General features: G+C 49.6%; 1 protein-coding gene across 1 annotated transcript in view; it reads left to right on the forward strand.

Moving 5' to 3' along the window:
• Window positions 1-21,773, forward strand: part of ANO2 (anoctamin 2) — a 335,785-nt gene that overhangs the window by 2,091 nt on the left and 311,921 nt on the right. The gene's annotated exons all lie outside the window — the stretch shown is intronic.

Below are 21,773 nucleotides of genomic sequence, written 5' to 3' on the forward strand. Positions count from 1 at the left end.
TCCTGGCCGTCGGGCCACGTGCAGGAAGCCTTTGGCTCTGCTCTGGCCTCTGGCATGCTGTTTTTTTCCTTCTGGTGGGGATTTTCTTGCTCAAGGACTTAGGAAGAGTTCTGGGATCCCAGCTCCCAGCTGCTGGGAGTGGGTGCCCATCTGGAAGCTGGCTTAGAGATAAAGACAGACGTTAGAGATAGAAGGCAAGGCATTTCTTCCTGGCTTGCCATCCTGTGGCCTTTGTAATGCTTTCCTTGGAATGAAGACCTGATTTGCCTGTTGTGCTTTGGATTGAATTTTCTGTCTAGGAGACTTACATTATTAAGAAAAGTCCTTGCCTGGGACTCCCAGGGAATTGGTTATTTGGGAATGGAACATCAGACACATTTTATCAACTTGTAAGCTGTCTGTATTTTGACCTCTGATCAGATAAATCCATTTATCTACACATTTGTCTCTCTGTTCTTCCATTCACCCATTCATCCTTCCATCCATACATCCTTTCATCCATCCATCCTTCCATCCATTTCTTCACTCTCTTCTCCATCCATTTCTTCATACCACACGATCCTTTAAAGATGACTGGCCCTTGCCATCCCCTCCAAACTCACCTCCTACCCCTCCCACTCTCCGGTGCTGGCTCCAGCCCACTGGCCTTATCTCGGTCGTGTCTTTGTCACTCTTACCTCAGGGCCTCTGCATGGATTGTCTGTCATCTCTGCTTCGGTCTCCCTTCCTCTAGACCTGCGCATGCTCAGCCCCTCACTTCAGACCTCTGCTTGAATATTACCTCCTTCCAGACATCTTCCCTGACTGTCTTAGATAAAGTACCCCGCACCCCTATCATTCTGTACCTTGACCCTGCTTCACTTTTCTTCGTTATACTTAGCACCTGAAATAGCATGGTAGATTTGTTTTTTATCTCTGCCCCTCCCAGCTCCGTGAAGGCAGGGGTCTTGTTTGGTTCACTGCTGTATCTCGAGCACCTTGGACAGAGTCTGGCATATATAGAGCTTAACTAGCGTTAGTTGAATAAATGACTTCCCCAAGTCTCAGGTTCCTCATTTGCAAATAGACACTCTGCAGGACTGTAGTTTTACGTGCCCCATTGTTAGACAGGCCAATGAAAACATCTAGCACAGTGTCTGGTACACAGTAGGTGCTCAGTAAATACTCATGATTATAGAAAAGGGTGTCATGCTGAAGGATGGGGTGACATTCTCATCAGATACCTGTTTTGTAAGTTTCACATTAACGCCATCCCCAAAGGGGAAGGGACATCCCCAGAGGCCATTCATCCATTTTGCTGTCCCCAGGCAGGATGGTGTGTGACCCGGCTCTGACCCTGGCTGTGCTGACCTGCGCTGCTTATCCACACTCTTAAATCAGGAGCTCCTTCTTGTGTTTTTCTTTGCACCAATATAGGGCCAGTGTGCTCTTTTAAGGCCGCTTGGGGCTCCCCTGCTGTGGGATGTGCTGACTTTCACCTTTGGAAACCCAGAGCTTGCTTAGTGCCTTTGACTGGGGTCTGGTCGTAAGGTTTCTCGAGGCGTGTTTTGAGAGCTGTGCAAGTAGCTCTTGGCATCACCACTGTGGGAGGCTGCACCTTCGCTGTGTGTCAGGGAGGCAGGGAGGCTCAGGCAGCCGAGGCCTGGGCCTTGCGCCCCTGCTGAGTTGGGAGACAGCAACCTGCCCTGAGTTGGACTCTGGAGTCTGAACACAGATGTCCACATCTCAGACCTGGCATCTGTCAGCCTCATGACCTTGGGCAAGTGGCTTGATCCTTCGGAATCGCAGTTTATTTGTATGTAAAAAGGGAATAATACTACACTCTTCACTGGGTCGTGGTGAAGGGGAAACCTGACAACTAGAAGTATCTGAAGGTGTAACAAGTCAGTGTTAACTGCTATTGTTATTATGGAGAGTTGCCAGATCTAGCAAATAAAGATTCAGGATACCTAGTTAAATTTGAATTCAGATTAACAACAAATAATTTTTTTTTTTAGCAAAAGTATGTCCCATGCAATATTGAGGATATTTGTTGTGTCTGATTACTAAGGTGTGTCTGACTCTTTTGTGACCCCATGGACTGAGGCCCGCCAGGCTTCTCTGTCCATGGGATTTCCCAGGCAGGAATACCGGAGTGGATTGCCATTTCTTTCTTCAGGGGATCTGCCTGACCCAGGGATCGAGCCTGTGTCTCCTGCATTGGCAGGCAGGTTCTTTGCCACTGAGCCACTGGGGAAGCCCCATTAAGGACATACTTTTACTCAAATATTATTTGTGGCTAATCTGAAATTTAAATGTAACTGCACTGCTCCTAGTGGGCTGCCCCCCAGCATGTTTTATTTTGATTGCTATTGGATTTTGCTGGCTTCGGCTGGGAATTAGGAGGGCCCAGAGCGAGCTCTTAGGACTGACGAGTGTTCAGGGGCTCCCCTGCTGTGGGCGTGCTGACTTTCCCCTTTGGAAACCCAGGGCTCGCTTGGTGCCTCTGACTAGAGTCAGGTGGAGTGCGTCCTGGACTGTTGTCCCTGCTGTGTACTCGCCAAGAGCGCTTCCCTCCTGGCCCCTCACCCTGGCTTCAGGTCTAGTTAACTCTCCTTTCCCGGGGCCTTTCCAAGCTACTCAGCATCCCCCATGTCCCTTCTGTCATCAAAGCCTCTACCACTCATGTAGTCATCCTGACCTACTCTCTTGCAGTGTTTTGCTTTATTATTTTTTCCCCTCCTTCTCTTTTCCAAAGTTATGCATTTGGGTACCACTGATGCAGAGTTGAGTTCATCACAGTTCTCAGTCATGGCGCATTATTGTTATTGGTGTGCAGAGGTCCTTCTTGTGACTTATTTATTTATATAAAGATAAAACCCGGAGCCAATGGTCCTAACACCGACACTCAGATTCATAAGAGACAGGGGTTCCTGCCACAGCTGCCAATGGAGGAGGGGGTACCCTGGTCTTGAGCCCCCGATCCTCTGAGTAGCCTGATTCTAGACCCTGAGAAGAGGGAGGAATATTCCTGAGACCACAGGTGTGTGTATGGGGTGGGAGTACCACCACTGCCTTTTCGCCCTTGCTGGGAACAGAGGCTGTTGTTGTTGTTGAGTTGCTAATTTGTGTCCTACTCCTTGTGACCCCATGGACTGCAGCACGCCAGGCTTCCCTGTCCTTCACCATCTCATGGAGTTTGCTCAAACTCATGTTCATGGAGTTGGTGATGCCATCTAACCATCTCATCCTCTGTCGTCCCCTTCTCCTCCTGCCCTCAATCTTTCCCAGTATCAGGGTCTTTTCCAATGAGTCAGCTCTTGGCATCAGGTGGCCAAAGTACTGGAGTTTCAGCTTCAGCATCAGTCTTTCCAATGAATATTCAGGGTTGGTTTCCTTTAGGATGGACTGGTTTGATCTTGCTCCCTTGGGGACGGGGTAGGGGCTTTCATGTCCACCTTCTCCCTGATTGCAGTCCTACATCAGGCCTGGGGGCTTGGCCCTGGAACCCAAGGCCTGCAGCCGCCTTGGTGACTGTGCTCCTCATCATTTCTTTTAGTCTACTCACCCTTCCCAGCTCACTGCCTGCTGCCCGCATTCCGATGCTTGGTGTTCCTGGGAAACGTATAGTGTTGCTTTTGCTTTGTGCCTTTTTTTCCTTTAAAAAAAGACATTATTGTTTAGAACAGCTTTTTAAACATTTATTTGTATTGGTGGATTTTGTGTTAGTTTCTGCTGTACAGCAAAGTGAATCAGCTATGGAAATACATACGTCCCCTCTTTTTTGAATTTTCTTCCCATTTAGGTCACCGCCTGGTAGGCTGCCGTCTATGGGGTCACACAGAGTCGGACATGACTGAAGTGACTTAGCAGCAGCAGCAGAGCATTGAGTAGAGTTCCCTGTGCTATACTTTAGGTTCTCATCAGTCATCTATTTTATAGCTAGTATCAATAGCGTATAAAAGAGTCTTACATTTTCTGAAAAATTGGACAGAGAGGTCTCCATCCCACACACTAGTTTCCTCTATTATCGATACAGTACATTTATCACAGTTAATGAGCCTCTGTTGATACCCTGTCATTAACTCAAATCCCTTCTCAGTTCAGAGTCCCCTGGTTTTTACCTTCTCCCTGTTTGTCCTCCAGGATCCCAGCCCGGAGCCCACATCGTATTTACTGTCACGGCCCCTTAGGCTCACTACCCTCTTGGTGGTGACGGTTTCTCTGAACTGTATGCATGTTTCATTTACTTAGTGGCTCTGTCTTAAACCCATTCTGTTCCCTTCCTTTTGCTCTCAGCACTGTATTCTTCAGACCATTAGTGTTGTTGCTGTTGTTCAGTTGCCAGGTCGTGTCAACTCTTTGTGACCCCACAGACGGTAGCACACCAGGCTCCTTTGTCTTCCACCATCTCCTGGAGCTTGCTCAAACTCATGTCCATCGAGGCGGTGACGCCATCCAACCATCTCATCCTCTGTTGACCCCTTCTCCTCCTGCCTGCAGACCTTCCCAGCATCAGGGTCTTTTCCAAGGCGCTGGCTCTTTGCATCAGGTGGCCAAAGTATTCCCCGGTGTACGTGTGTCTAATTCCTTTTTTCTGACAGATGAGCTCTTGTTTACCTAGTCACTCCCCTAATGATAACGGGCACCCAGGTTGTCACCCAACAAGGTTGTGAGTGAATTGGCACCTCCTTCAGGGCTCGTGTCCCATGCTTTTCTCTATCCCTTCTCCTCACCCCTAGGTCAAGTTGGTGCTAAACCCTGGTTACAGGTGGAGACTGTGAGGGTCTGAACAACTTTCTGGGGGCCTGTTGGGGTCTGAACTGCTCTCTGGGTCGGGATGCCCAGCCTCTGGCTGTGAGCAGCAGTTTGGAACTGGTCCCTCACTGGGCAGGGACACTGCCTGGCTGCACCTGCTGGCTGTTTGGAGAGCAGGTGCAGCGGCCCCACCTTCTAGAAAGAAAGAAAGAAAGTCACTCAGTCGTGTCCGACTCTTTGCGACCCCATGGACTGTAGCCTACCTACCAGGCTCTTCCGTCCATGGGATTTTCCAGGCAAGAATACTGGAGTGGGTTGCCATTTCCTTCTCCAGGGGATCTTCCTGACCGAGGGATTGAACCCCGGTCTCCCACGTTGTAGGCAGACGCTTTACCATCTGAGCCACCAGGGAAGTCCCACCTTTTAGACTGTCCCCCTTCTCCTGGCCTGGATGGCCTCTAAGGCTCTAGCTTTGCTTTGATTTTAAGGCAAATGGAGAGGAAGTGGGTTTCCTCTTGGACACCTATGAAAAATATGCACTTAGCCTTACAGATCAGAAGAACTTTGCGGTCACCAAACTCTAATGGATTGAGTATCCTGGACTTCATTTCAACTCCAGTTGATATCTGGGCATGCTTCAGACAGAGGAGAACCTAGTGTGTCCCTTGTTTGGCGTTTCCCCTTTCATTTTGTGTACATATTGTCATGTATTGATAAGGTCCACATTTGTATTTTAAAGACTGCTGCTGCTACTGCTGCTGCTAAGTCGCTTTAGTCGTGTCTGACTCTGTGTGACCCCATAGACGGCAGCCCACCAGGCTCCCCTGTCCCTGGGATTCTCCAGGCAAGAACACTGGAGTGGGTTGCCATTTCCTTCTCCAATGCATGAAACTGACTATTTAGTATTTATTGGATGACTAAGCCATGGTTCACTCTATATTTTCTTATGTTTGGCCATGTGATTAGAATTTCATCTAAATGAAATCTCCTTGTTGGAGATTCCTCTGGGTGACAGAGACCCCTGCAACCTCATTGCCAGTTCCGATAAATGTGGGCTCCCCTTTGGAATTGAGCATCAAAATCACTGTATTCAAGTGGGAGGCGAATGAATGTAAACAGTTAGGGGACTTACCCAGCCTTGAGCCTCCAGACAGGCTGTAGAGTGGATGGGCTGAACAAGGCCTCCTGTGTTCCCCCAGACCTCCTGCCCGACCCAGAGAGCCAGAGGGACAAAGGCAGAGACTCAAATGCTTGGGTGGCACCAAGGGGCATCTAGGTGGTGGGCAAGCCCAGAGCCAGGACAGCATGTGATGCCCTTGATGGGCCCGGAGGGCATGTTTACACAACGGTGCAGAGACTTTCTCCCAACCTGCAGGCCCTGGAATCCAGCAGGCGTAGTCCCAAACTTCAGCCCTGTGGGCAGCTGATCTTCCCAACTGGGAATGGAGAGGGGGCATGGACAGGGAGACCAGGTGCCCCCTTGCTCGGTGCTGGCTTTCCTGGGATTAGGGCATCCCTAGGACCCCTAGCAGAAGCTGCCTTTGCAAGCACGCTCTGGCTTCTCTAGCAGGTCTACAGGCTGCTTTTGGCAGTGTCAGGCATGGGGGGCAGAGTGCCAGCCTGGAGGCCTGCAGGTTCACTCAGGAGGCAGAGCCCTTCTCTCTGACCTGGTGTCGGGTGGGAACCCAGGAATAACCAAGCTCCTCTATCTCTACGGAGAGGAGATCACCTCCCCTCAAGACAGGATGTCTCTGACACCCGACTCCTCGCCCTGTGGCCTTGACATCTGACAGTTCAACCCAGATTATTGTGCTGAGTCAAAAGGAGTCGTCTAGGGGACCTCTGGGGAACGGAACATGGGGACCTCCCAGTGAGGCTCGTTTAGGGGAGAAGCTGGCAGCCTGGGACAATCAAATGCTGCCTCACTCTCTTCAAACCAGAGGCTACTGTTTCTTGACCTGACTTCTGTCATTACCCCTTTCTTGCACGAAGAATCTGCTTGCAATGCAGGAGACTGCCTTCAATGCTCGAGCCTGGGTTCGATCCCTGGGTCAGGAAGATCCCCTGGAGAAGGAAATGGCAACCCATTCCAGTATTCTTGGCTGGGAATTCCCATGGTTGGAGAAGCCTGGGCGGGCTACAGTTCATTGGGTTGCAAGAGTTGGACACGACTTAGTGACTAAACCACCACCTTTTTCGGGAAGAGTTTTTATACATCTGATTAAATAACTAATGGGAAGCCCTGTCCTCCTAGGCTTTTGGATGGTGGTGGGGCAACATTGTGAAATTGCTGTCTTTCTCCTTACATGGTATCTGTCCACAGCCCTGCAGATGAGACCCTCAGACCTGCGTTTTCTTCTCTCTTACCTGTATCATTTTGCTTTGCTGGGAGAAATAGGGTGTAGGAGATTCCCTGATTCTCAGGAAAACCTTGCTGCTTGCTTTTCCAGGGTGACCTGGAGGTCTTCCTGTCCACCGCTCTGCCTCCAGGCCCCAGGCAGGTTGTTGGACACTGGCCTGAGTGAGTGGTGTATTTATATGGGGTGGGGGTCGCCGCATCCTTGACACCATTGTGAGATTAGTCTGTTTCCTTCTCAGGAATAGAATAGGGATTTGCATTCTTAAGAAGGCCTACAAGGGAGAGAAGGGAAGATACGAACATGGCATTTAACGACACTCCAGTCCATTCCGTTTCTTGGTGATGCTGTTGCATTCTCATGGGTGTGGGTAGTGGTCCCGTGGCTGTTGACTTGCTCTAATGACTGGGGAAAATGCACTGATTTCCCCCTGGCTTTGGGATGTGTTCCTGTTCCACTCGCCCCACCCTGAAGCAGCACACCAGAGCCCAGGACATCTCACCTGCCTCTTTCTTGCCCCAAGGGAGCTTCAGGAAACACAACAGCCTGAGCAGACCCTGCTCTCTGGGACCACACAGCTGAGCAGGGCAGGCCTGGGTGGACTGGATCTCCCGGGGGAAGTACCCCAAGCAGCGTGGGGGCGGGGATTCAGAGAGAAGCAAAGAGAGCAAGTCAAGTCCCCCAAACCTGGGTGAACATCAATTTCCTTTTTCAGAGTTTGTAATTAAAAACTAATATTCATGAACAGAGACTGCTTGGGTAAGTCACTCCAGCTGTCAAGATGCCCCAAAGGGAAGCAGAGACCAGAGGAGACCCACCAGGCTCCATCTCTGGTTCAATCTCTGGCTGCCTCTCTCCTGCATCTCCTTCATCAGACATTACCATTTCGGTGTCATGTCCTGAGCTGGAGCTGATGCCACAAGGGCCTCTGGTCTAGTAGGGAAAGCAGCCCTGACCACAGAGAATCACAGGATCAGGCCGGAATGTGCAGTTACAGAGTAGGGAGAGAGTGCTGGGAGAACAGTGGTCTGGTGATGGGAGAAACCCACCTGGAAGCTCTAGACGGAATCGCCTCCCTTCTCCTCACTCCCAGATGCTCGGGGCCCAGCACACCTGAGTGGGCTATGTTTGGTGCTCTTATCAGATCTCTGGCGGGCATTTGCCCCCCTGCAAGCTGCAGTGTTGGGAGGACACTGCAAGTTTAGACGTGGGTGTTGTATGTGGTGGGAGTCTTCTTTGAGCCTTTGAGGCCTGGAGAAGCCCAGTGGTTGTATCTGGGGCTTGAGGGATGGGGAGAATGGTTCTGGGCCACCAGCCTAGTGTCCCCTTGTCCTCACTGTGGACGGGGTCTCCCTGCTACTCCTGGTCAGCTCCTTATGCTGCCCCTATACCTTCTCTCTGATGACCCCTGGGGCTACATGGCAGCATCGAGCGTTCTTAAACCTTGCAGGTTTTGTGAATAGGATTCATCAACTCAGATGGTATAAAATGGCACTTACTTTCACCAACATTTAGGTGCGTGCATGCTAAGTCACTTCAGTTGCATCCAACTCTGCAACCCCATGGACGGTTGCCCGCCAGGCTTCTCTGTCCGTGGGGATTCTCCAGGCAAGAACACTGTAATGGGTGGCCATGCCCTCCTCCAGGGGTCTTCCTGACCCAGGGATTGAACCCTTGTCTCAGGCGTCTTCTGCATTGGCAGGCGAGTTCTTTACCACTAGCACCACCTGGGAAGCCCCAACATTTACCCAAAACATAGCATTTACTTGAGTTAAGGATATAGGTACAAAGTGACATTGCTGTGAGTAGCTGGGAGTTTGTCACCAATGGAAGTCACATACAGCTTCATATCCCCTTATAATGGCGGCACAAGTCTCAGTCACACTGATGCTCGTCATTAGTTTGAAATGATGACAAGGTTTAGATGTGCTGTTAGGCTTGCTATCGGATGCCTTGTTAAAGCAGTATGCGTATGACTGTCTCATACATTTCCCTAGAGGCTCAGGCAATAAAGAATCTGCCTACAATGTGGGAGACCCAGGTTCAATCCCTGGGTCAGGAACATCCCCTGGAGAAGGGCATGGCAACCCACTCCAGTATTCTTGCCTGGAGAATTCCATGGACAAAGGAGCCTGGCAGTCTACAGTCCATGGAGTCACAATTGTCAGACACAACTGAGTGACTAACACTTTTACTTTTTCATGTAAAGCAGTAAGTGTATGACATTTACATTTAAGTATTTTGATTCCTGTGTGATGAGTCTTCTCTTTATTCTGTATGATTGTTGTACACACTGAAACGTTCTGAGAAGGGGTTCATAGATTCCATCTGACTGTCCTAGGGCTCCAGACCCAGAAAATGATTATTAACCCCTGAACATCACTCCGCAAACCTAGAAGAAGCTGAGACAGACAGTGACTGTCCTGCTTGGCTGCTGTATGAAGGGAAATCAGATGGGAAGGCTTACAGGCTGCTCCCTGGAGACTGACTGGCTCAGAGAAGGTTCCCAAGGAGTCTGGAGGCAGGGGCATGATATCAGGGCCTGGGTGGGGCCAAGCATACCTGTGACTTCAGCTGACCCTTCCATGCTAGTTGTATTTGGAAGCGTGTGGTTTGATCCACAACGTGATTGAACCCAAGAGGGAAGGGGAGTGGAAAGCGGGTTGAGTGGCTCGAGCCCGGGTTCTAGGTCCTGTACTGCCACCAGCTGGCTTCTTTCTGGACCTGGAGACTGAGCATAATCAGGGATCCTCCAATGCTGGGCCTGAAGGGACTGGCTCTCTCGGACTTAGACTGAGAGTCTGGGCTGCAGTAAAATGGAGACTGTTTTCTCCATGTACTCAAAAATTGCACCTATAAAGACAATTTTCTCAATTTATAATCGTTCTTACGTATCTTTTCCTCCAACCTTTAGCAGCTGTTGGCACTTGGCTGTTTGTGTGTACTCAGTGAGGGCAGAGTGAATGGGTGAGAAGTAGAAGAATGTTAGTGGGAAAACTTAGAATTGGCCAGTCCTGTTTAATATTGCGGTTGTTTTTTGTTTTGCTATTTTTATTGGAGTGTAACTGCTTTGCAATCTTGTGTTAGTTTCTGCTGTACAGTGAAGTGTATCAGCTATTTGCTGTGCTTAGCCGCTCAGTCATGTCTGACTCTTTGTGCTTCCACGAACTGCAGTCTGCCAGGCTCCTCTGTCCTTGGGGATTCTCCAGGCAAGAATACTGGAGTGGGTTGCCATGCCCTCCTCCAGGGCATCTTCCCAACCCAGGGACTGAATCCAGGTCTCCCGAATTGCAGGCGGATTCTTTACCGACTGAGCCACCAGGGAATATGTATGCACATATCCCATCCCTCTTGGACTCCCCTGTCCCACCCCTCTGGGTCATCACAGGGCAGCGAGCTGAGCTTCCTGTGCTGCATGGCAGCTTCTCGTTGGCTGTCTGCTTACACAGAGTGGTTTATATAAGTCAGTGCTACTCTCTCAATTGGACCCACCTTCTCGTCCCCATGCTGTGTCCATACTCGTTGGCTGTCTGCTTACAGAGTGGTTTATGTAAGTCAGTGCTACTCTCTCAGTTGGACCCACCTTCTCGTTCCCACGCTGTGTCCATATGTCTGTTCCCTATGTCCTCAAATAGATTCATCTGTATTGTGTTGCTAGATTCCACATGTATGTATTAAGATATATTTGTTTTTTCTTTCTTTTTAAAATTATTTTTTAATTGAAGGATAATTGCTTTATAGAATTTTGTTCTTTTCATCAAACCTCAATGTTCTGAAATACTTCACACTGTATGACAGATTCTAGGATCCATCTGCATCTCTACAAATGACCCAGTTTCATTTCTTTTTTTTTGGCTGCCATAAAAAGAAATGCAGTTGGTTTTGGTGGTGATCTTCTGTTGCCTATCCTGTGAGTTCTTCCATGAAAATTGTTCTTGGTTTGAGGGTTGGAATTAAGCGAGTCAGTATTTTAAGGACTTTTGTGGAGGGCTCTGCAAGGAGCCTTCTGAGCTGGTGTGTTGTCCCAGCTCCTAAGGGTCCCCCAGGGCTGCCTGCTTGGGCATCAGAAACAGCTCCTCACGGTGCATCCTGCTGAGAAGCCTGTCTTTGGTCTGCACGAGGGACGGGTGAGTGGATGGCGAGTTGGGTAGGCTGATGGCCCCTCTCCAGGGGACGGGTGAGTGGGTGGTGAGTTGGGAAGGCTGATGGCCCCTCTCCAGGGGATGGGTGAGTGGGTGGCGAGTTGGGTAGGCTGATGGCCCCTCTCCAGGGGATGGGTGAGTGGGTGGCGAGTTGGGTAGGCTGATGGCCCCTCTCCAGGGGACGGGTGAGTGGATGGCGAGTTGGGAAGGCTGATGGCTTTTCTCCAGGGGAGGTTGGTGTTGTTCAGTTGCTCAGTCACTTCTGACTCTCCAACCCCATGAACTGCGGCACACCAGGCTCACCTGTCCTTCACTATCTCGCTGAGTTTGCTCAAACTCACGTCTATTGAGTCAGTGATGCCATCCAACCATCTCATCCTCTGTCTCCCCTCGATCTTTCCCAGCATCAGGGTCTTTTCCAAAGAATCGGCCCTTCACCTCAGGTGGCCAAAATATTGGAGCTTCAGCTTCAGCATCAGTCCTTTCAGTGAATATTCAGGGTTGATTTCCTTTAGGATTGACTGGTTTGATCTCCTTGCAGTCCAAGGGACTCTCAAGAGTCTTCTTCAGCTCCAAGGGAGATATCAGGTTAAAAAAGGAAGAAGGAAGCTTATATAGTATCAGAGAAGTTAAAGATATATTGGCATCAATTGGAGACTTTGCAGCATAATTGAAAAGGGACTCAGTTTCTCACCATTTCAAACTGTTATTTGATGCTCTGTTGTATCTTCCTTAATCTAATGCTCCTTGCACTTGGGCAGAGTGACCGAAACACTTAGCACACCCTCTGGAGCTTCACTTGTTCCCGGATAGACTGAGGACTTCGAGAGCCAGGACCGTGTTTTATTTCTTTGTGTGTGTGTGTTTATTTGCACAGTGTCTGACACACAGGAGAGACTTAAGTGTGCTGAACTTATTCAAAGCATAGTGTGTGGCAAGGACAGCATATGGCAGAGTTGTCCAGGGAAGGGGGCAGTCCCCAGGAGCTGCAGTTGTCAGGGGGGCCTTTCCCAAGAAGAGGGACCACCCCCCTTTCCCCTAACCTTGCCCTTGCTCTCAGCAGCCTGGAACCCTGCCCCCATTTCCTCTCCCCACTCCCCACCTGAGCTCCAGCCCCTTCTTGCTTCTTTGCAGTAGCTTCCCCTGGGGAAGAAAATGCCATAGCCGCCTGCATCTCCCTCTCAGCCCCCAACCCAGAGAGGAGGGTGGAGGGCACTGGAGGAGGGAGTGAGAGGAAGCAGGGGCCGGGGAGAGAGGCCCCGACAGACAGACAGACACACAGTAAACCTGAGCCCTTCCAGGCTGCCTTTCGGGTCCCCAGTTTAGAAAGTTTTGACTCCCTGCCTGGGGAAGAGGTTGAGCCCCGGGGGTTGTTACGGGTCTCCCCATCTTCCCCCACCCACCCTGTTCCTCCCTCTTTCTTCCTCTCAACGCCCTCCAGCTCTGCACTCGGGCAAATCCCACAGCCCAGGATGATTGCCGTTGCTGTGGACTTGTTGATGTTTGTGTTTAGGCCAGGCTCGTCTCCACGATGCGATTGTGAAATCCTTCAGAAACACACGCAGACACAGTTTCCTATGGACCGTGCGTCGGGAACTGTCTGTGTGACCAGGGCTGTGTCCCCAAGGCCGCTCTGGCTCTGGGACCTCGCTTTCGTCCAGTCACTAGAAATTTCCTTCTTGGAGTTGCCAGGACTGTCTGTTCTCTCCTGCCTGCCACGGGGGCCGCAGGAATCTGGACCCTTCCTTCCCTGAGTGTCTTTTGTTGTCGTTTTGTGTTTTGTTATTTTAGGCTGCTTTGTGTAGCATGTGGGATCTAGTTCCCCGACCAAGGATGGAACCTGGGCCCCCTGCACTGGGAGCGTGGAGTCTTAACCACTGGACCCTCAGGGAAGTCCCTCCCTGAGTATCTTTCATGACATATAGTTAGGTAAGGGTTCAACTTCATTTTTGGCATGTGGGTATTCAGTTTTTCCAGCACCATTTGTTGAAAAGACTGTCTGTTCCCCATTGAGTGGTTTTGGCACCCTTGTCAGAAACTATTTGACCAAATATATGCATGCGTGCTTAGTCACGCTGCTGTGACTCTTTGTAGCCTGCCAGGCTCCTCTGTCCATGGGATTTCCCAGGCAAGAATACTGGAGTGAGTTGCCATTTGCTTCTCCAAGGGATCTTCCTGACCCAGGGACTGAACCTGGGTCTCCTGCATTGAGAACAGATTCTTTACTGTCTGAACCATTTAGAGAAGCCCCCTCCTTGAGTGTCTTAAAGCTGCTTTTGAAGATCTGAGTCATAACAAATACTTCTAGTGTGCTAGGGCACACAGAACCACTCACTGAATCCTTGTAATGATCCTGTAAAAGATGGAGTATCACTGCCTTTATTTCTCAGATAAGAAAACCGAGGTTACTTGGTCAAGGTCAAAGAGCTTAGTACTAGGGAAGGATTCAGACCCTTTGTCTATGTCCCCATCACTGCACTGTCCCACTTCTGGTGGGGCTGATGCTTCTGCCCTCTGAGCTTGGTGTGGAGGAGGGGGAGTCCTTGTTGTCACCGTGGAGATTGTCGGCCACCAAAGCAGGTTCAGGAGAAGAGCTGGGGGCCTGTGAACTTGGGAGTGTTCTCTCCTTTCCTCTGTCCCTGTTTTGCCCCTTCTGTCTTCCCTCTTAGCGGCTGAGGCGGGTGATCGTGAGCGGGGGGACGGCTGGATCCCTGCAGGGACCTTTTAATTACTGTGTTTGCAGCAGGAATCAACCTGCTTGGGGCTTACCCCTGAGACAATGGGGTGGATCTGGACCAGCACACGCGGTGAGCGGCGGCAGGGGTTCCCAGGAGAGTGGGACCTCTTGTGACCTGGCTTCATGGACCAAGGTTGTGCATCACTTAGTGAGGCTGAGGGCTGACTCTGCAGGAACCCCAGAGAGAGCGGGACAGCATGACTGTCCAAGTGGGAGTCACTTTGGACAGGTAGCCTGCGTGGCATGTCAGCCCCCCAGGAGCAGGGCTGGGAGGACCTCTACGGGTGTGTTCTGCCCTGTCCAGACTATGGGCATCAGGAGGAATAAGGGCGGGAACTGTTTGCCTTGGGTGCCCAGCCTCTGCCTTCTGTGGCTTCTCCCACCTGGTTCGAGCATCACTCTCCGTCTTCACGTCCACTCAGGTCTTTCATTCAAACCCCTCAGGACAGCCAGGCTTTGCAGCAGCTGCGTCTTTAATGAGGATCAAAGAAGTAGGTGATGTGGCAGACTGGGCCCTGGGAGATGGAGGACTCTGGAAATCATGCCACAGTGACCCTTTCCTTTTTCAAGGACCACGGCCCCCCTTTTTCCTTTACCCCTGCTTTCGTAAGCTGGTTATGTTGACGCCTAATGCCTGCACAGCCAGGCAGCATTTGGGATGGAGCGTCCCTTGTATTCTGGGGCACGTGGTGGTGTGAGATGAAGAGGAGAGTGTCTGCACGGTCAGCACACTCAGGAAGGGGTCGGTGTTCAGCGAAAGACACAGAAGGCAGACGGTTCCTCAGGGTCGTGCGGGTATTCCTTGTGTGGGCACGTGTGATGAGTGGGTGGATAACCTCTTCACCGCCTCTTGCATTCTGGGTCACTCCCTCCTGTTGTTAGGATGCTGAGGAAATGGAAGAGAATTCAGCCATTCATCTTGACTGGAGCTAAGTGGAACCGGACAGAGATGCTGGGGTCTTCCTCCCCAAACACAGTATCCTTCCCTTCAGGACCGAAGGGCTGTGGTTCCCTGGTGCCCCGCCCGCCTCCACTGGCTTGGGTGCACATGTTCTGCACAGACACTTGTCTGCATATATGTGAATGCACGCAGCCAAGCTGAATTGCTACAGTGACCGGAGCCAGGAGGGGCAGGGCTGGAGGGTTTCTTGAAGGAGAAGGTTCTGGTGTCAAGTGAGCTTGGAATCCCAGCTCGGCCACTAAGCGATGCACAAGCTTGGGCAGATCGTGTGATGTCACCTGTGACTTGGGTTTTCTCGTCTGACCTGCTCAAGTTGTTTTGAAGACGAGTGGTCCATTGAGGGGTATGTGATAGTTGTTAAGGAAATGAATAATTAAATGAGGGGACATTCCTTCAAGTGTCTAGAGCGGTGCCTGGGACATGTTAGAAGCTCAGCATAGCTACTGTTCTAGTTCCTGCCTCTCAGGTCCCCAGATCCCTACAAGACTCCTATCTTTTCCTCCAGGCTGACATGTCTGTAAATGAGCTAGACTCTCCCATCCTAATTATTCTCAGTCCTCTCGTGGCCTGGCTTCATGGACCCCTCGTTAGGCTCTAACACACGCCAGTGGTTCAGATGCCCTGGAGAAGCCTCCTCCAACAAGCTTTTTCTTTTCTTCTTTTCTTCTTTCTGGGGTCTCCAGAAATCTCACCGAAGGGCTGACGTGTATGTGCACGCGTGCTAAGTCACTTCAGTCACATCTGGCTCTTTGTGACCCCACAGACTGTAGCCTGCCAGGCTTCCCTGTCCATGGGATACTCCAGACAAGAATACTGGAGTCATTGGCCTTGCCCTCCTCCAGGGAATCTTCCTGACCTAGGGATTGAACCTCCTCCATCTCCTGCATTGAAGGCGAATTCTTTACTGCTGAGTCACCAGGGAAGCCCCAAAGGCTAACACCTGATATCAAATACCTCACCAGGAGGCTGACCGTCCCCAGGAAGAACCTGGAATCACAAAAACTTTTTCGTGGATAGGTCATCCGTCTGTGTGCCCTGGTCCGAGCTAGAAGTCTTGCCTGCTACATTGAACCTCTGTTTTAACAATTCTCATTACATTGTAAGTGTGTTAATGTAGCTTGTTGCAGAGAGCCCTTTTCTAAAGTGATAATTAGCCTAATTTACCTGCTCTCTACACCTGCACTTCCGTGTCTCTGGTTTGATGGAAGTGTGACAGACGTCTGCCTTTCTCACTGCGCTTCAGTGAGAAGTGCGATGCACTGTATAACCTGAAGCATCATCCAGCCCGTGATCCAGCCAGAGGAGGAGAGACCAGAAACCGCTTTTCACTTGCTTGTGCGCTTATCTCAAAACTCAGGAGGCAAGTTCTTCTTCAGGTCTAACCTGGCTCCCTCCAGAGCAACCGTCGGTTGGTGAAGGAACAGGTCAGATGGCGTGCATTTGATTGGCCCCGTGGGGTCTGAAGTGCGTGGGGACTTGTCTCGGGGGCCTCGTTGTGAGCCTGGCCCGTCCTAGGCAGTGGAGCCAACGGAGGATTGGAAAGCACCCTTCTATGAGCCCAAGGAGCAGGTTGTCTGGCCGTCTGCAGACTTTGGTCCGCCTGCAGCTCTTCTCCCAGCTTGGTCTCACACTCAGGACAGGTCATGTGACTATCCCCAGCTCTTAAATTTCATTATTTTCAGTTGTTTAGGGTTCCTCCATCTCCTGTCTCCTGTAGTATCTACGGGCAGGCCTGCTCTCTGTTTTCTGCAGAATCATGTGTTCTTTGATGAGCTGTCTGGGGTATCTGAAAGTCATCCAGGCCATGTCCCTGCCTCTGGGACAGGTTTCCTGTGTCCCAGTGCTTCAAACGTCTTCCCAGGGATTTCTTCATTTCCTCGGATAATCTCTCCTTACCTTGTAGCCACAAGGTTCTTTCTAGAGTCTGACTTGACTCTCTCTTGCTGCCAGCTCCACCCTGTGGTCCACTCAGTTCTGGCCTCCAGGGAGGCAGAGAACAGCTGCCTGGTCCCGCCCCTGTTCCTTCCTTGTTCTTGTTGGGGTAGCACCTCCGTGCATCCAGTCCATGAATCCCCCAGCAATTTCTTTGTCACTAGATCACATTGCAAGCTCCTGTCCAAGTGCCGTCTGGCCTCTTCCTGTTCCAGGCTTCTCCCTCCCACCTGAGCATTTGTGTTTCTGGTTATTTATCCCCAGATGCAACGACTGCATTTTTCCAGGTTGAATCTGCTCGTTGTTACTTCCTGCCCGGCTTTGCTAACATCTCCAGGTCCCTTTTGCAGCCGCTGCTGCAGGCTCGCTGGACCTGGAGACACGGGTTTCTAGCCTTAGGAAGGCAGACTCTGAAGGGAGTGGGGTGGGGAGAGCCGGCTCTCCTGCTGAGAGGGGCCCCATCCAATTCGAAGTCAGGGACTCCCCAGGAGAAAGTCTGAATTGATGAGCACGGAAAGCCATCAGGCGCTGCCAGCAGGGGGGCGACGGAGACCAAGCCTGTCCCAGCTGTTCTCCGGCTCACATCTCCTGGGCCAGGAACAAGGAGACGCCTTCCTGCCCTCTTGGCCTCAGCTCTTTCCAAACAACCATTGCCAGTTCTAATTAAATACTCAGCAGAGAAAGCAAGGAGCCCCAGAAGAGGGGATCGGGGCCATTTCCTGTCCGGGGAGGGGGCCAACCCAGGATGGCAGGGGCCACAAGTTAAATGCAGAGTGAATGTGGATGCTCCCCCACGTCTTTTGGAAAAGGGAGAATTATTATTTTTTTTTTCTATCTGATTTTATTGTCAGCCCTGATGACTCAGAAAGTCAAGAGTTGGAAGGGACCTTCGAGCGTCTTTCCTGCTTGTCTCACTTTCTTTTTTTTTTAATCTTGTTTTTATTTATTTTTGGCTGTGCTGGGTCTTCGTTGCTGTGCAAGCTTTTCTCTTGTGGCGAGTGGAGGATATTCTCCAGTTTCGGTGTGCGGGCTTCTCATTTAGGTGCCCTCTCTTGGCACGAAGCATGGGCTCCAGAGCACAGGCTCAGTAGTTGTGGTTCATGGGCTTAATTGCTCCGTGGTTTGTGGGATCTTCCCAGATCAGGCATCGAACCTATTTCTCCCGCATTGGCAGGTGGATTCTTTACCTCTGCTGTTCATCTCACTTTACAGAAGGAGACCTTTGGATATTCAGGAACTTTCTCAAGTCCACAAAAGCATTACCAGTCACTGTCTGCCCTGTAGGGGCTTCCCTGGTGGCACTAGTGGTAAAGAACCTGCCTACAAATGCAGGAGAAATAAGAGACTTGAATTCGATCCCTCGGTGGGGAAGATCCCCTGGAGAAAGAAATGGCTATCCACTCCAGTATTCGTGCCTGGAGAATCCCACGGACAGAGGAGCCTGGCAGGTTATGGTCCGTAGACTCACAGAGTCAGACACGACTGAAATGACTTAGCATGCTCGCACCCTCTGCCCTGTAGAGGGGTGCTAAATACTGGGCATGGAAAGTGAAGTCTCCTGTGACCAGGAGGGGCTCAGGAATGGATGCGTATCACACAACCCTCTCTGCCTGCATCTTCCCTCACTCTCTACCTGGAACCAGAGCTCCAAGGCAAGATTGGGGGTCTGATACCTCTCTGGCCTCCCAGGGCTCTGGGTTCCCATCAGTCATTTGAAACACAGAGGTGTGAATGGGGAGTGAGCTGGGTGCTGCTCCCAAGAGCTCTTTAGAACTTGAGTGGCAGAGAGGACCGCTAAAGATGGAGTTGCAGCAACCTGCCGCTTGCCCAAGTCTCTTCTTCCCCACCCCGCCAAGGCCGTGGAGTTTCCCAAACATGCGTTTGTGAGGAGGCTTCCTCAGAAGAGGCTGATGGCTTTAAAGTGTATCTGTGGAAATAAACAGCTGTAGCTTGAAACACACATACCCTTGTGCTGCTAGGCATTCCCCCTGCCACCTGTAGGGAAGACATGCATACCCAAGCCACATAGAAACACAGGAACCCACATGAATGACCGCAAGGACCACTGTGCAGGGGGAAGGGACTCACTGTTCTGCAGACAGGTTGCTCTGGGGGTCTGCTGGGTCTTAGGAATGCGTGTCTGGAATCCTAGGGATCTTTGCATTCCCTGTTTTTGGAGCTCTTTACGAAGTGTAATGTGTATCAGAAACATGCACACATTGTCAGTGTACAACTTGATGATGTATCGCTAAGTGGATACACTCATGTACTGCCAATCCAGATGAAGACTTTGAACCTTTCCAGCTCTCCCCACCCCAAGAAACACCCACTGGGCCTCTGCCCAGTCATGGGTCCTCATCCAGAGGTCATGACCGTGCTGACTTGTAGCGTCACACAGGAGTTTGAACTTTATGTAAATGGACTCACCAGAATATAGTTCGTGTTTGCTTTTTTGCTCAACGTTAAGTGTATGAAGTTTGTCTGTTTTTGTGCCAGCCTGCGTACTTAGTCGTGTCTGACTTTTTGCGCCCCTGTGGACTGTAGCCCCCCAGGCTCCTCTGTCCAGGGGATTCTCCAGGCACGAATACTGGAGTGGGCTGACCTTTCCTTCTCCAGAGGATCTTTACGACTCAGGGATTGAACCTATGTCTCCTGTGTCTCCTGCATTGCAGGCGGATTCTTTACCCACTGGTGGTTTATTTATTACTCTATGGTGTCTATTTTGTTTTCTCGAGTGCATCAGTTTACTTATCCTTTCTGTGGTGGATGGATATTAGGATTGTTTCCTGTTTTAGGTTATTATGAACAGTGTTGCTGTGAACTTTTTTTACAAATCTTTTGGTGAATGCATTTCTGATGGGCAAACACTTAGGAGCAGAACTGCTGGTCATTTAGTGCGCATATATTTAGCTTTAGTAGAGAGTTTGTACTAATGTATAATCCCCATTAGTGTGTGAGAGTTCTAGTTTCTTCACATGCTTGTCCACACCTGGTAGAGTCAGTCATTGAAATTTCAGCCTTTCTGGTACATGTATAATGGTTTTTCTCAGTGCTTTCTTTTTAAATGGCAAATCACCTTTCAAAAAAGATAATTTTTTATTGGAGTATAGTTGATTTACAGTATTGTGTGTTAGTGTGGTTTTAATTTGTATTCCTTGATGCTGAATGAGACGAAAACCTTTTCATATTTTTTTTTTTCCCAGTCATTTGGATGTCCTCTTTTCTGAAGTGCTTGTTCAAGTCTTTTGATTGCTTTTTTTTTTTTAATTGAAGTATAGTTACTTTGGGCTTCCCTGTGGCTCGGTGGTAAAGAGTCCACCTGCTGATATAGTAGACCTGGGTTTGATCCCTGGGTTGGGAAGATCCCCTGGAGAAGGAAATGGCAACCCACTCCAATATTCTTACCTGGGAAATCCCACTGGACAGAGGTGCCTGGTGGGCTACAGTCCGCAAGGTCACAGAGTCGGACATGACTGAGCAACTGAACAACAGTGAACATTTGCTTTACAATGTCGTGCTAGTTTCTGCTGTACAGCAAAGTGAACCGGCTATATGTGTGCACATATCCCCTCGTGTTTGAATTTCCTTCCCATTTTGGTCACCACAGAGCACTGAGTAGAGTTCCCGGTGCTGTACTGCAGGTTCTCATTAGTTATCTATTTTATACATCTTTTGACTTTTTAGAAAGATGGGTGGTCTGCCTTTTCCTCCTTGGTTTGAAGGAGTTCTTCATATGTTCTTGGCATCAGTCTCGTGTTGAGTATATGTCTTGCAGATATCTTCTTTCCATTCTGTAGTTTTCCTTTTCATTCTTTAATTATGTATTTTGGTGGTATCTTAGTTTTATTTTAGTTCCATTAATTGATCTTTTTTCTTTGTGATTAGTGGTTTTTGTGTGCTGTGGATGAAACCATCACCTATCCCAGGCACACTGTTCAGTGTTATCTTTCTTGGTTAACCTCTGCACACTTCCATCTGCAGTCCACATAAGACTGATACTTCTGTGTGTATGTGGCATGATGTGTGAGTCAATAGTATTTTCTCCCAAGTGATCCACCATCATTTACTGAGAGAGCTACACTCCTTCACGGCTCTGCAGTGTTAACTGCCATCTATTCCATTAGTCAGCTTGACCACTCTTGTGATAATACTTTGTCACCTTTTAATTTTTTATTGATGTATAGCTGATTCACAGTATTGTACCAATCCCTGCTGTATAGCACAGTTTCAGTGACATGCATATAAACATTCTTTTTCATATTTTCCACTATGTTTATTACAGGATATGGAATACAGTTTCCTGTGCCATACGGTAGGGCCTTGTCCTTTATCCATCCTGTATAACAGTTTGCATCTGCTCATCCCAAACTCGCAGTTCTTCCCTCCCCAAACCCCTCCCCTTTGGCAACCACAAGCCTGCTGTCTATCCATGAGTCTGTTTTGTAAATGAGTTCATTCTGTGTCATTATTTTAGATCCACATATAAGTGATATCATACGGTATTTGTTATTCCCTTTCTGACTTATTTAACTTAGGGTGATCATCTCTAATTGTGTCCATGTTGCTGCAAATGGTAATATTTTGTTCTTTTTATGGCTGAGTAATATTCCGTTGTATGTATGCACCATAGCTTCTTTATCCATTCCTCTGTTGATGGACTTTAGGTTGCTTCCATGTCTTGGCTATGGTACATAGTGCTTCTGTGAACCTTGGACAGGGAAGCCGGGTATGCTGCAGTCCATGAGGTGCAAAGGGTCAGACATGAATTAGTGACTTAACAACAAAAATGAACCTTGGGATGTCTGTAATACCTCATCATCTTAACCGCTGCATTTTATAATAATTATCTCACACTTACAAGGTTATTTTTATTTACTACTTCCATATTTTAGTCTCTTAGTCAAATT

The sequence above is a fragment of the Bos grunniens genome, chromosome 5 (genome assembly GCF_055505025.1).
Source record: "Bos grunniens cultivar Pamir isolate PY7600 chromosome 5, Bosgru_T2T1.0, whole genome shotgun sequence".
NCBI lineage: Eukaryota > Metazoa > Chordata > Mammalia > Artiodactyla > Bovidae > Bos > Bos grunniens.